The sequence below is a fragment of the Lotus japonicus genome, chromosome 3 (assembly GCF_012489685.1).
Source record: "Lotus japonicus ecotype B-129 chromosome 3, LjGifu_v1.2".
Taxonomy (NCBI): Eukaryota; Viridiplantae; Streptophyta; class Magnoliopsida; order Fabales; family Fabaceae; genus Lotus; species Lotus japonicus.
Window position 1 is genome coordinate 87,926,372 of NC_080043.1, and position 16,352 is coordinate 87,942,723.

At 36.8% G+C, this 16,352-nt stretch overlaps 1 pseudogene; it reads right to left on the reverse strand.

Moving 5' to 3' along the window:
• Window positions 1–9,897: 9,897 nt before the first annotated feature.
• Window positions 9,898–12,414, reverse strand: LOC130747010 (peroxidase 3-like; annotated as a pseudogene).
• Between the last annotated feature and the right edge of the window lie 3,938 nt (window positions 12,415–16,352).

The window sequence follows — 16,352 nt, forward strand, 5'->3', positions numbered from 1 at the left end:
TAAGTGGCTTCTCCCGGTGGTTAACATACGTGTACAACGAGTGATGGGAATCTGTCAACAAATTGATTCATTGTTTAGAAGGTTTTTGAAGGAGGAGTTTAAAGAATGAAGGGTTGACTTGTATAAGTTGGTATATCCCCTATCTGTCGAGACGGTCACACACATGAGACGTTCCTTGTTCAAGTTAAATTAATTACCACCTGTGGGCTGTGGACAAATTGTTTAGATGAAAATGAAATGAATTATGGAGTAGTGGGTGAAGAGCTGTTGCATGATCTTAATCATTATGAGTATAAACTCATAAAATACTAGATGATGACTGAGATATAGAGACAACAAGTAGGGGAAACCTCTCTAAAAAGGTTGAGGTAGTTGAGGTTTAACTGCTTCTTAGTTGTTAGCTAATGAATAAGTTTACTTTTTGTTCTTTTGGGCAAAAAGAAAATGAGTAATGTTACTCTTGAGGTGTATGAGGTGGAATGATGAGAGAGATAGGAAGAAAAGAAAATGTAAGAGAGAGAAAGTATGAGATGTGATAGATGGTAAGAGGAGAGAGATAGAAACAAAAAGAGGTGGAAATGAAGTGTTTTAAAAATGAGGTGTGTATATTGTGAAATATTAGAGTGTTCAAGGATTGATACAAAACAGAAGTAAGAGTTCAGGGACTCCTTTGTAATAATTAGTAGTTAGTTAAGCCAGCTGTCAAAGTTTGTTAGGGTAGTTATAACTACAATTAGTTAAGAGTTTACCATATATAAATAGTGTTAGCACAAACACTCTCTGTAATTAGAATATTCATTTTACAAGATTCAATACAGTTTCTTCTTCTTCTTCATTGAGCTTCTTCTGCAAGCTAGGTTGAGATTTCTGTTATGGTATCAAGAGCAAAATCATCTTAGAGCTTCCGCAATCTGCAACAATGGTGAATCGCCAGAACCAGAATCAAAACGCTGTTCCTCATGTGGTGCTCGATCCTACTCAGAATCCAGCATCACCTTACTACATACATTCAAGCGATAATCCTGCAGCAACGATGGTGAATCCACCTCTGAATGGCAAGAATTACAACGCTTGGGCGAGATCGATGAAGCGTGCGCTGGTCGCGAAGAACAAGTTTCGATTCGTCAGCGGTGAAATTCCAGTACCAGCAGCAACCGATGCAAACTTTGAGGCTTGGGAACGCTGCAATAGCTTGATCCATTCATGGATCCTTAATTCGGTAACGACTTCTATAGCAAACAGTATAGTTTTTCTTGAAAATGCTTCTGATGCTTGGAGAGACCTGCGAGATCGGTTTTCTCAAGGAGATCTAGTTAGAATTTCTGAATTGCATAATGAAATCAGTAATTTGAAACAAAATTCAAATTCTGTGAGTGAGTATTACACTGAGTTGAAGATACTTTTGGAGGAATTAGAGCATTATCGTCCAATTCCACAATGTAGATGCACTGTTCCTTGTAGATGTGATGCAATTGAAAGTGTGAAGCTGTTTAGAGAACAAGATAATGCTATCAGATTTCTTTTAGGGCTGAATGATAGCTTTGGAGTGGTGAAATCACAGATTTTGATGAGTCATCCTTTACCATCACTAGCTAAGGTTGTTTCCCTAGCTACACAGCATGAGAGGCAAACTGAGACAGAGGAGAAAGGAGATTCATTGGCAATAGTGAATGCAGCAGAAGGAAAGAAACCACCATATGGAAAAGGTCAATTTGGTGGTTCTTCCTACAGAAACACAGGAAAATTTTGTACTCATTGTAAGAAGCCAGGACACACTGTTGAGATATGCTATAGGTTACATGGATATCCAACTACTTTTAATTCCAGAAATAGTACAAGTCATGTCAACAATACATCCAGAAATTCAGATTCTACTGATGATCCAGATGAAGATGATGTTTACTCACAAAGAGGAGTTGAAGAACCTTTTACTGCAGATCAGTACAAAAGAATCCTAGACATGATTCAGCATGTCACTACAGCTTCAAAGAAAGGATCAGAAAATGGTGGTGCTACTGTGAATGGTAGTGCTTCTGTAAATCATGTGGTGAAGGCTATTACTTGCGAAGGAAATGCTGCAGGACATGGTAATCCTATTGCTCTATCTTGTTTTCAACATTATGATAGTAGAGATTGGATTATAGACTCAGGTGCAAGTGACCATATATGTTTTGATAAAATGTCTTTTAACACAATCACTGAAGTGAAACCAATTAGTGTTAAGCTGCCTAATGGTACTATCATCAAAACATGCTATGCTGGAACTGTTAGAATCACACAAACTATTCTCTTGACACATGTCCTTTTTGTTCCTGAATTCACATACAACTTAGTCTCAGTACATAAGCTAGCAAAGGAACATGATGTTGATGTGATATTTGGTAAATTTCACTGTTTTGTTCAGGAAGTGCAAACCCAGAGGAGGATTGGTTTGGGTAGTTTGCAGCCTGATGAACTCTATCACCTTGTAGTTAGTAGTTCTTCTAGTACCTGTTTTTCAATTCAGCATAGTTCTACTTCAGAAATAAATGACTTTGGTCATATTATCCCACCTGGTGCTTTATGGCACTTCAGGTTAGGACACTTATCTCATGATAGACTACTTGCTTTACACACTGTACAAAATTCCATTAGTGTCAGTAAGTCAATTGTGTGTGATGTTTGCCACTTGGCAAAACAAAAGAGAAAAATGTTCACTGTCAGTGTTAGTAAAGCACAAAAATGTTTTGACCTGGTTCATATGGATATTTGGGGTCCTCTTGCTCAAGCTTCTGTTCACAATCACAAGTATTTTCTTACTGTTCTGGATGATTATAGCCGATTTGTTTGGGTTGTATTACTCAATAACAAGGGTGAGGTTCAGCAGCAAGTGAAGAATTTCATCACATTAGTTAAAACTCAGTTTGGACAGACAGTAAAAGCTATAAGAAGTGACAATGGGCCAAAATTTCTTCTTCCTGCATTCTACTCTGCTCAGGGAATTGTTCATCAGAAATCTTGTGTGAGTACCCCTCAGCAGAATGGGAGGGTTGAGAGGAAGCATCAGCATATTCTCAATATAGCAAGAGCTTTATTGTTTCAGTCCAAACTACCCAAGAAGATGTGGTGTTACTCTGTGTTGCATGCTGTATTCCTTATGAATAGGATACCAAGTAAGCTCTTGAAGAACAAGTCACCATATGAGTTGTTATATAGAGAGGCAGTGGATCTGGAAATGATGAAGGTTTTTGGATCACTTTGTTTTGCTACTACTCTTACAAATAACAGATCCAAATTAGATCCAAGGGCTAGGAAATGCATTTTCTTGGGATACAAGCAAGGAATGAAAGGGTATGTCTTGATGGATCTTATAACACAAGAAATTTTTATCTCAAGAGATGTTATTTTTCATGAGCATGTGTTGCCTTACAAAGGTTCAAATTCACCTGCTTGGACTTGTCTTGATTTACAAACACAAGCAGAGTCTACAGATGACAAACTGAATGTTGCTTCAGAAATTCAATCAGCAAAAGGAGATGCGAGTGTGTCAACTCCATGTGCTTCTATTGAAGATGGAGTGCAACATGAGATGCCTTCAGGTGCTTCCATTGAAGATGAAATCCCTAACACTCAGACAGTAGATGAAATTCCTCAACCTGGTTCAATCACAGCTGAAGGCGAGGTTGAAGTTAGAAGATCCACAAGACCACTTAAAAGACCTGTCCATTTGGCAAATTTTCAATTCAGTGCTTTACCTACTCGCAGCAGCACTGCTCACAGTATTGTTCATCATTATTCTGATGAGAGGCTGTCTACTGCACACAAAGCTTATGCTCTCAACATTGCTCAAGATCAGGAGCCTTCTACTTTTGCAGAAGCAAACAAAGATTTACACTGGAGAGAAGCCATGCAAGCAGAAATCAAAGCACTTGAGAAGAATGGTACTTGGAAATTGGTAGATTTACCAGAAGGAGTAAAACCAATAGGAAACAAATGGGTTTACAGGGTTAAAAGGAATGCCGATGGGACTCTTGCCAGGTATAAAGCAAGGTTAGTAGCAAAGGGTTACAATCAGGTGGAAGGCTTGGATTACTTTGACACTTTTTCACCAGTGGCAAAGCTAACTACAGTAAGAGTAATTTTAGCCTTAGCAGCTTCTCAGAATTGGCATCTCCATCAGCTTGATGTAGACAATGCCTTCTTACATGGCAATTTAGATGAAGATGTGTATATGAATATACCAACAGGGGTGCCTTCAGTAAAGCCAAATCAAGTTTGCAAATTATTAAAATCCCTATATGGACTTAAGCAGGCTAGTAGGAAGTGGTATGAAAAATTGTCAGCTCATCTAGAAACTCTTGGTTTTAAACAAACTGCATCAGATCATTCTCTTTTTGTTAAATTCCAAGGCTCTTCTTTCACAGGCTTGCTGGTATATGTAGATGATGTGATACTATTTGGTAACACTGTGACTGAATTCCAGTTAGTCAAAGATTCACTTCATCAAGCTTTTGGAATCAAGGATCTAGGAGTGTTGAAGTATTTCCTTGGTCTTGAAGTTGCACATTCTACTTCAGGAATTTCTCTTTGTCAGAGAAAATATTGTCTTGACTTACTTCAAGAAACAGGAACTTTAGGAAGTAAGCCAGTTGCTACACCACTTGATCCTTCTATCAGATTGTCTCAAGAACAAGGAAAGCCATATGATGATCTAGTTGCTTACAGACGACTAGTGGGAAGGCTTTTGTATCTCACTACTACTAGGCCTGATATTTCACATGCAACACAGCAGCTCAGTCAGTACATGAGTAATCCTATGGATGGACATTTCAAGGCTGCACAGAGGGTTCTCAGATACTTGAAAGCTTCACCTGGATTAGGATTGTTGTTTCCTAGAAATTCCACTATCAATATTCAAGGCTATTCAGATGCTGATTGGGCTGGTTGTCCAGATACTAGAAGGTCTATCTCAGGCTATTGTTTCTATATTGGAAGGTCTTTGGTTTCTTGGAAAGCAAAGAAGCAAACTACTGTGTCTCGATCTTCTAGTGAAGCAGAGTACAGGGCATTGGCTTATGCTACTTGTGAGCTACAATGGTTGTTATATCTCTTGCAGGATCTTAAAGTTACTTGCACTGCAACACCAGTTCTGTTCTGTGACAATCAAAGTGCACTTCACATTGCTGCCAATCCTGTTTTTCATGAGAGAACCAAGCATTTAGACATTGATTGCCATGTGGTTCGAGAAAAACTGCAAGCTGGAATTCTCAAGTTGCTACCTATCCCTACAACACTACAAGTTGCAGATGTTTTTACTAAAGCACTTCAGCCCCGGGTCTTCCAAGGCTTTGCAACCAAACTGGCTATGATAGATATTTTTCGACCTCCAGCTTGTGGGAGGGTGTGAAATATTAGAGTGTTCAAGGATTGATACAAAACAGAAGCAAGAGTTCAGGGACTCCTTTGTAATAATTAGTAGTTAGTTAAGTCAGCTGTCAAAGTTTGTTAGGGTAGTTATAACTACAACTAGTTAAGAGTTTACCATATATAAATAGTGTTAGCACAAACACTCTCTGTAATTAGAATATTCATTTTACAAGATTCAATACAGTTTCTTCTTCTTCTTCATTGAGCTTCTTCAGCAAGCTAGGTTGAGATTTCTGTTATATATATCATTACTCAAAAGAAAATTGTTAATTTCACACTTCTTTTCTAACTACAATACCATAAAGATTAAACAGTGAAAAATAAGACATGACATGTGATATGAAAGATATGCAAAAGAGAGAAGAAAAGAAAATTGTGAAAATAAGATGGAAAAGAAAGTGAAGTATAAATGAATAAAAAAAGAAAAAGAAAAAGAAAGGTAGATAGAAGTTGTCCTAGAGTTGACAAGTGAGAAGCTGAGTGTACTGCTGCCTAGCTTGCTGGAATCTCAAGCCATGTGAGAGTTAACTGTATCTATAACACAAGCATTACAATGATAAGATTTAATATTAAAAGTCAAAACTGTATATACTGAGATACAATCAGGGCTTATGTTGTGGCGAGAAACACGAAGCATGACCAACATTACATGCTTGTACGCCACATATGAACTGCATAGCATATACATGTTGTGGATTTGTGGCAGTAATAGGATAATGTTTTTGGCAGAGATAGTCGGTTAGTTCTCAATTTTCATGTGTAACCCAGATATGATCGGCGCTTCGGCACTCTTTTGGAGGGAAGCTATCAATAACTGTTATTGTTCTCAAGGGTCAGCTCAAGTGATATGAGTTAAGGAATATAAGAGTTGGTTGTGATGAATGATGAATGGTCCACGTTCGAATCCTAAAAAGTGACTAATTTACTAACTACTAATATTTGTCTATAAAAAAAAACCAACAACTTTCATTTTCTTCATGTTATGCCTTAATTTTGGGAATTTTTACTATGAGAAAAGTTGTGATATAGGTCCATTTTTTTCGTTATTAATAAATGAGAAATCAAAAATTGGTATAGAATTGTTCAATTTTGTCCCCTAGGATAGCTTAAGTGATAGGTGTAAGATCAAGATTTGGTCATGTGGTACAACTCTATATTTTGATGATAACAAGTATTTATTTGTGGATGAACAATTATGATACTCTAACGTTTGTCTTGAGTGTTTTGACAAACAGGTTCTGATTCTGATACCAAAAGATATATTCATCAGAAGATCTGAAGATCTGAAGATTTGAGGATCAGAAGTTCTGAGGATCGGAAGATCTGAAGACCAGAGGCTCTGAAAGTCCAGAGGCTCTGAAGGTCCAGAAGCTCTGAAGGTCCAGAGGCTCTGAAGGTCCAGAAGCTCTCAAGTTCTAGAAGCTAAGAAGTGAAAACTCTGAAGTCCAAGAGTAAGCTGACTCTGAAGACCAAGTATTTTCTACTCTGAGGTCAAGAAGTGGAAGTTACGAAGGTCAGAGGATCCAAGCTTCCCTCTGACTCTGATCACCAAGCTTCACAAGTTCCAACATGAAGCGTCGTTAGATCAGAAGTCAATGGTTAAAGGCAAATGTCTCTATCAAGTAGTACAAGAGCAGTGTACTATTCTGACAAGCCTACCTACCAAGGTTCAGCCACATCAGGTTCTGGAAGTTCCAAAAATGCCCTCCAACGGTCACATTCTCACAACAGAAATATCCTTTGCACCTTGGACTATTTAAGGCTGAAGAAAAGAAGAAAGATAAGAGAGAGAAACCAAGAGCTGCAATACAAGAAAAGATTCAAGCCTCCACTTTCTTTATCTGTTCTTATTTAGTTTACACTTAGCTTATTCAGAAGCAAACCTTTGTAAACACCAACCTCAAACAATTGTTTGTTTTTCCTTAAGGGACCGGGTAGGTCAATATCCTTAAGAAGACTAGGATCTGTGTATCTTAGTGGTGATTCCTTAAGGGACCAGTTAAGTCAGTATCCTTGAGAAGACTAAGAGAGTGAATCTTAGTGTTTACTAGTTCATTTTATTGTTAGCCACTGAGCAGGTTGCTAGTGCAGTTGTATCAAACTCTGAATAGTGGAATGCCTTCATTCTAAGAAGGAAGAAATCACCTTAACGAGTGGACTGAATTAGCTTGAGGGATTTATCAAGTGAACCAGGATAAAATACTTGTGTGCTTCTCTCTTCTCTCTATCTTTATCCGTAGCACCATCTATCTCAGATAAACCGAAAAGATTTACTTTAAATCTTAAGGGGAAAGTTTTTATATTCAAAACTCTATTCAACCCCCCCTTCTAGTCGTTTTTCACACCTTCAATAAGAGTTGAGAACATATAGGTTGGGTAGGGAGAGGTCAAGGGATCGATTCCTGACGGATGCAATTTACCTTTCTGATGTAAAAAAAAAGAATTATTCAATTTTAAAAGTAAGAGACTTAAAAGTTAAAACTCTAAGGGTCAACGGTATAATTAAGCTTTATTATCCTTATTTTTTGTTATATTTATTATTAGCGGGCTTGTAGTGCCATTGACGTGGCGAGCTTGAAAGTGGTGGAATAACTGCATTTTTTAGGATAGAAGCTGAAACGTGCTATGTGTTGCGACAAATCCTTCTTAATGTCTTGAGTTGGTGCGTTGGTCGCCTAGCTCTCCCTGTAGTCGCTTGGTCTCCCGTCTCAGAATCAGGGCTGTGTCTGACTGTTGATGGGAGTTGGAACCCCGTGTTGAAACAAATGGGATGCAACGCAGTGTTGCGCACCAGTTTTGGGTCATTGGATTTTTAGTGTGGCCACAAGCTATGGTTATGGTACTGCGTTCTTGGTAGAGCTTTTGGCGGTGGAGTTTGGTTTGAAACATGGACATGAGCTTGGTTCTGCACCTATAACTGTGCCAACATGGTAAAGGTGTTCCAAGTCTGGGATGATGTGGCTACCAATTAGGCTAGAGATGCGATTGCTCGAAATCGAGCACTGCTAGATTAGGATTGGAGCGCCACTATTGTTCATATTCCGCGGGAGCATAACCAAGCCGCATACATGCTGGCTTGCTAAGCGGCTCGGGAAGGTTTGCAACGACGAATTTGGATGCAACCTCTGTCTAGTTTGATTACGTCATTGTATTATGACGCTATAGATAGTTAAATTTTGTTTGTTTCTTCTTCCTTATGTAACAAAAAAAAAAGGTTTTTTATACATTCTTTTTATGGGCATAAGTGTGAGCAAATTTTATGCGATTATTTCTTCAACATGATTATGATGTGAATAAAGAAGGATTGAAAGAAGGTGAAACCCCTTCTTTTTTGGGTAAATAGAAGCATTCAACTTCAAAAAAGGTACCCATGCAACCCCACTCAAAAAAGGAATAACATAAACCCTTTAGAGTTAGGAGGAGTGTGAAAAAAAAAACACAAATTTTATCCCGACTTGATATCTTGAGGTTCTTGACAAGAAAATCAGGACAAACATTCTCTTTTCTCAAAATATGGAAAAAAGAAACAAACTGAGGATTCCTCATTAAATTGCGAATATTACTAATAATAGACGGATAAAGATGATAATGGGAGATTAAGCCCCTTCAATTAGGGATGACAATGGGTAGGATCGGGCACGAGTTTTACAATTACCAAACCCAAACCCAAATCTCAGAACCCAAACCCAAGCCCAAACACAAGCTTTTATTGGCGATAAAATGAAATCCATGCCCAAACCCACTGAGTTTCGGATTTACCCGAAACCCAAACCCAAACCCAAACTCATTCCTTACGTGAAATAGCAACCCGATCCAGAACCTACTTTCATCCTCATCCATCACCAATGTGAGACAACAATAATTTAGAGTTTACTTTCTCAAACATACAAAAGTACAATTAATCATCAAACACTAAGAACAAAGTTTATAAATATATACATGTATGAGAATTTTTTTGTAATTTTATGTTTTGGGTATCTTTGGGTTCGGGTTTGGGCGGGTATGGACACAGATTTAACTAATACCAAACCCAAACCCATAAACTGCTACAGTAACGGGCAAAACTCAAACCCAAATCCAGTCAACTCGGTTTTTGTCCGTCAAATCAGATCGAATTCGGGCGGGTACCCATGAGTTTGGGCAAAATTGTCATCCCTACCTTCAATACGCTTAATAGCAACGATTCAGAGAATTATAGAAAAGTCTAACATTCATGTAGCCTGCATCACAGCACAAACGAAGCCCAACCAATCAACCTCCAAAATATCTCAATGAGAAGGGGATGACCAGCGAAACCAAACAATCAACCTCCAACAACATTCACCAAAACTAGCATGGTCGACTCCCATCAACACACAAGGTGACATAATTAACCACCCCCGGATACTACCATGAAATCCAGCACTCGAAATATGTAAATGTAAGACTTCTTTTCATGCATTAAAATTTAAAAGAAATTTGATTCGAGAAAATGCTAAAGAATCAAAGAAGTACACACTTATTTTCATCTTATTATTAATACACATTTCCCACAATTTGTGTATATCATGAGGATTTTTCTCCCCCTCTCAAGTCTGCTTATAATCTTAGAAACAACAACCAAATCATGTGGTGACTTGTGTTTTAAGACACCACTGACCAACAATAAATAACAAGCTCCCCCCCCCCCCCCCCTCAAAAAAAAAAAGAAACAAGAAAATTGAAATGAAATTACAACAGAATGGAAAATTATATCAACAAGATTCTTAGTTATTTACTCGTGCACAATGCTTCCTGATCTCTCCTTGAGTCCCAGTCAAAACATTAATTCTGCCCATTTTCTCCATGGACTTGGCAAATTCAGCAAAGAATTTCTGAGTTGACTGAAGTTGTTGAGTGATAATAGACCTTGTAACAGAGCTTTTCAACAATGCAGCATCTGATTCGAACAAACCCCTTCTCTTAATGACTTGATTGTAATAGCCAAGATCAAATTTGTCGCGACTTCCGGGGTCCATCTCCATAAGTGTCGTTTGGTCATTGATACTCTTGCACTTTAAGGTCTTGAGGTTTTTTGCATATTCACTATCTAGATCTGGGTCTTGATCACCCTTCCCAGTAAAATTGTACAACCTATTTGAAATTGTTGAGCAATGGGAAATACCAATTGTGTGAGCACCTGAAAGAATTGAAATTTTGGTAATTAGATGCAGTGTAATTTAACAAGTGCAGCACATAATGAGAAGGGAACATTGTGTTTGAATTATTTGACATACCAGAAAGCAAGACCAAATCATTTACATCAAGTCCCACATTGGCAAATATTGTTATGAGGGTGGTAAGGTTGTGAAATGGAGCAGGAAGGCCACGAGCATCAGGTGCGTTAGAAATCAACCCATCCCTTCTTCCTGTTGGAACTTTCCAATAAGGTCCACCCTGCAAGCCCATGTCATCATGGCAAAACAAGCAAATGGATCATCTATATTCTAGAATGGGTAGTTCTCTCGTCCCTATAACTAAAATGCTAATTTTAAAATGGGTTATCAAAATGATCGATGTGGACTACTAACCCATAATTCAACAATGGACTAATAAGATTTTTTTATAAATAAATAAATAAAGTATAGAAGTTTTAACTCACTTATCTTCAATGTGATTGAACAATGAGTTATTTAACCCAAATTTTTTCATGAGTCATTTAGACATTATATGGTTGTAGAGTGAGTTTAAGTAAACAACTTAACGCATAAATGCTTATTTCTAAGTTATTTTGAAAATTTTATTGAAATAAATTCAAAAAATACGTATTATAAGTAGACATAAATGAGAGACGCATGAGTTGGGCTGGGAAAGTCCAGGACCAAATCCTTAGAGGGGACATTTCGCGGATAGAAAAAACATAATTAAATGCTTATTTATAAGCTAATGTGAGTAACTGATTAAAAAAAAAAAACTCAAAACAACGTCTTATCGAGAAATGTATGTTTGAGTATTAGTTGAGTGTAATGTAAATAGATTTTCATCCCATGTAGGAATAATATATTTCACTTGTGATGTTAAAGTATTCAAATATAGTCTAAGTCATAAGGTATTTAAAGAAGTTCTTTCAAACACTTGCATGTATAAACGTTATGCTGTAACATATTCTCAAATAAGCTCAACCAAACATGACCATAATGTAACACATAATAAATATAAAAACATAAAATTACAATTCACATAGAAAATTAATATGCGGATAAACTTATGAACATAATAAAAAGGCTACTATTTTAATTTATTTAATTATTGTGATATTCTTAATTGGTGTTGAAGTTCATAAAACAAATGGAGACTTACAATGGCCTGAACAGAGTCTCTAGCAGTCAAAGATAATATATCAGCACAAGAGACTACCCCAGCACATTCAGCTTCAACAAGGCTCTTTATTTTGTCAATGAAATCAAAGCCTCTGAGTGAAAGATTTGGGATAGAGTCCCTTTCAGCCTGATTGGTTTTTGTTGAGCTCACAAGCACTGATGCATCACAGCCCTGAAATCCAACATGTTATAAGCTCCCCAGTTAAAAAAACTCATATACTATAATTAAATAAATAAAAGGCTTCTCTAATCACCCAAAAGCAAATCAGGTAAATTTATAGGTGATTCAGTAATATTTTAACATGTGTCTTGAAAAATTTCAACTCGTGATCACACGTGCCAAAGTATTACTGAAATTTTACGCTCATATTTACTTTAGGCAAAAACATGAACTGCATGTTTATGTATATAGTGCATACCCTGACAAAACAGTCATGGAAATGGAGTCTTATGAGAGCAGCTGCAAGTGATGGGACACGAGGAATGTTTTAACGAACATACTTCAAAACGATTTTTTCAGCATTTGGGCAGCTTCTAGCATAGAAACCTTGCTGCAATTGAGCATGAGTACTTGATCCAATTAATGCTATCAGACAAATAAATATCAAAGCCTTGAAGTAAGTCTGGCCTCCCATTTTAATTTAGAAGATATGAAAACTCAGATACTTATGTGAAGCAATTTCATTTGCATTTATAGTCCTCAAGTTTGTGCTACAATAAACGGAACAATTAAACCATTGAGTTGAGATAGTCCATGCAGCAACTAATTAATTACATGTGGTGTAAGGTGCAATTCATATTACTTAATCACATCCTTTTCCACGTAATGATGCCTGTAGTTTAATTAAATTAAACGGCTAGTTAGATATGTCCTTGTATTTTTTTTTTGGTACATGGGAAAATATATGTCCTTGTATTTTAAGTGTTAGTAATGAATTATATATGGTTTCTTAATGTTTAATTCATTATGCACGCGTCAAGTGATATTTTACAACCTGTTGTTCGTTTCATAATGCTTCACAGGCTGTCGACGCCCTTGTGGGGGGGGGGGGACAAATTAAAGGCCCCAAATAATAAAAATGAAAAGATGAGAAATATCCGTTAAATACAAACCGGTTACTGAGCTGATTGAAACAATTGTTCAACATTTAATGGTCAAATTATGATTTAATGGATTTCCATAAAATTGTGTTTAACGGATATTTCTCATCTTTTCATTTTTATTATTTGGGGCCTTTAATTTGTCCCCCCAAGGGTGTCGACAGCCTGTGAAGCATTATGAAACGGACAACAGGTTGTAAGGTTAATTTACTCAAGTTAAGAAATTTAAAATAATTAATTTTAATTGATTATAATTAAGTTGTTCAACTTATAACTATCTTATTTCTTATATGAAAAAATAAAGGGTTAATTTTCGCTAGTTAAAAAGGAAAAAAGACCAGTTCAACCCTGTTTTGTCAGCCGCTGTTTTAATTTTAATCTTAAATTTTAAATATCCCCATCAAATCATTTTTTTTATTGTTACCCCCATCAAATCATTATCTACATCTCCACTATTCTCTTTTATTTAGTTTCTATTAAAAATAAGTGGTATACAGTACACCCCAAATGGTGTCTATGCTCATAGAATATTAGTGTTTAACGTTTCAAGCAGTTTCTTGCGGTAGTTAACATACATGTACAACGAATTGATAGCTCTCTTCTAACAGCAAATATTTGGGTTATATTATTCACAAGCAAGAATGAACGGTTGACTTGTGTGCTTTGATGGGCTTTTGATCTGTTCTGACACACAAATGAGCCGCCACCAATGGACAAATTAAATTGTTTAGATAGAAAATGGTAACGTAACACATGAATAGGGAATTAGGTGAGGAATCGTTGTATGTTCTTAATCATGATCATTATGATTATATAAGCACATAAAATATTCGATGATGACAGAGATAGAGGCAGGTAATATATAGGGGAAGACATTCCTAGAAAATAAAGTCAGAGTAAGCCCCTTAAGTTTGTTCTAATTCGGGGTATATATGACCTAAATTTTAAGTTGGTATAAGAATATATTTTACATTCGTGTATTTGAAATCACTTATTCATGAGCCATTACAAATTTTATGCTCCAAATGTTCAATTTCAGGAATGAGAAAATGTTAATAAATCACACTTAACTAAAAATATGATAAAATAGTCTTTATAATATACAGAAAAACCTTCACCCAAAATAAGTTACTTATAAATATTGTCCCAATTAATATGTGCCTGTTAAGTGTGAGAAGTGAAAACTTCATATATAGTTCTTTGCTGGAATCTCAAGCCATGTGGATTGGAGTGTTAATTATATCTATAAGCATAGCAATGATAAGCTTTAAAATTGCAAGTCAAGATGCTTATTAAATATTACAAGTCAAAACTTCATACCTTGAGTGAATTATGGCTAATGTTCTGGCGAGAAACATGTAGTACGGCCAACATGCATATACAGGTTCGTCTGACCACTTCTTACAAATATGGATAATGCAGATCAAGCTCAACCCCAAATACGGATAATGCAACTTCTAAGTTGTTTTGAAGACCACTTGCATTATTCAATTCAGTCGCTATTAATATGTATCAACTTTAAAGAAATTACCAATAACTTATAGTGTTTGTTTATCTCATTTCTTAATTTTAAGGTTGGAGTTTCAATCCTCATCCATTAGAATAAAACATATTTTATGGTCAATTGTCTATTTAGTTTAATGCGAGCATTCCCGTGGCGTGTTCAATGTATTGAGACTGAAGTGAATCAGGTCACCCAATTTTTTTTTGCGTCAGTAGAAACCGTGTGATTAAGGTTACTCCACTTAGTCGATGCTTTGTAACCTTTGTAGGAATGTTACAACAACGATGTTACAGTAGAGGATAGAAGACATGCAGCAAGAGAGAAACATACAAATACAGTAGAGGACAGAAGACATGCAAAGGCAAATAGACTAGGGCCGCGTTTGGAAAAACAGCTTAATTAAGCGCTTATGGTCATAAGCGCTTATGACATAAGCGCTTATTCATAAACTATTTTAAAAAATTTATTGAAATAAATTAAAAGTAAGTTGTATATAAGCATAAGCTGTTTTTCATAAGCTATCCTGAGTAGCTTATGAAAATAAGCTGAAAATAGCTTATGGCAGGCCATAAGCTGTTTGCATAAGCCCTCCCAAACACTGGCATAAGAGCTTATGCTGTCAGATAAGCTCAAATAAGCTCTTCCAAACTGGGCCTAGAAAGAAGAAAGTTCTTTTCACAACACTAGATAGGACAAAAATATTTGGTAAGGACAAAGGGAAGGTGGATGATGCACATCGAGATGATAAATCCTTTCACCAACGAGGTTACGGATACCCCTTTCACGAGTGGGTTCACTTATCCAACCGCCATGATATTCTTAATGGTGACTCATATCCTCAACAACATCTGAACATTAGCTTATCAAAAAATTAAATATTCTTTTCGTCCTTGGACTATAGCGTAATTTTGGTTTTCGTCCCTCAATTAAATTTATGATGGTTTCTGTCCCTTTACTTAGTAAATCGTTTGTTTTCCATCCTTTGACCATTTTGACCGTTGATGTGGCATGTCAGCTTGTAGGTGACTGCTGACATGTCAGTTATTTAGCCGGTTTTAAATTATTTTAATTACAAGTGGAATATGCACAGGCACTAAAACCAAAAGAAAAGTTAAAATTTCATTTTAACCTATCATCTTCATTCCCAATCATCTTCTCTCCGCCCCCCATCCAAGCCTCAACCCCAAAACTTTCAAACCCAGAACCCACCCCCTTCATCCCTGCCGCAACCCTATGGGTCCAACGAACACTCGAGGATCGCAGAGAATGGTGGTGCAATGGTGTGTGCGGTGGTCGGAGGCGCGAGTTAGGAGAGGGCGGTGGTCGGCGGTCTCGGATCTGGAAGAAAGGTTAGATCTAGGTTTTGGCCTCACTTGACAAAAACAAGGAAAAGGGTAGCAAAAAGTTCAATTTTTTTTTTCAGATCAAGGGAAGTGGGTTTGTGATGAACCAAATTTATTTTGGGACCTGTTTTGTTCTACTCGGTTATGCTTCTCCTTCATCTCTTTTCTCAGTTTTGATCTTTAATGTTGAACAATAGCTAGATCTGATCCAAAAAGGTACAAAATTTCTTGTGGGTTCTTCTTGATGAGTTATGGATCTGGGTTTTTGCCAACCTGGGATGCTCTCTCGGATCCTCCTCCTCTGTCTCTGCATCAATGGATGCTCACAACAGTGTTCTTTTGGGATACTGAAGTTCAGGGACGCAAATAAGCTTTTCCAAAAAAACAACTTCTGGGTCAAGCCAGCCTCTTCAAAACCTTCACTTCGCTGCCAGATAAAGGGAGAAGGAAAGCATGGAAATGATGAGTTTCTTGTTTTTTTCTATTGGTTACAGAAGGAAAGAATGGGTTTCTTGTTTGATCTTCCTTTAGTTTAGAAATTGACGTTATATTCACTTTGTTCATTTGATTGAATAGAAATAATCAAGTTCCCCCATAACCCATTACTGAATTAATTTTGGACTAGTGTTCAATTGGGTTATGATTCATGGATGAATTTTT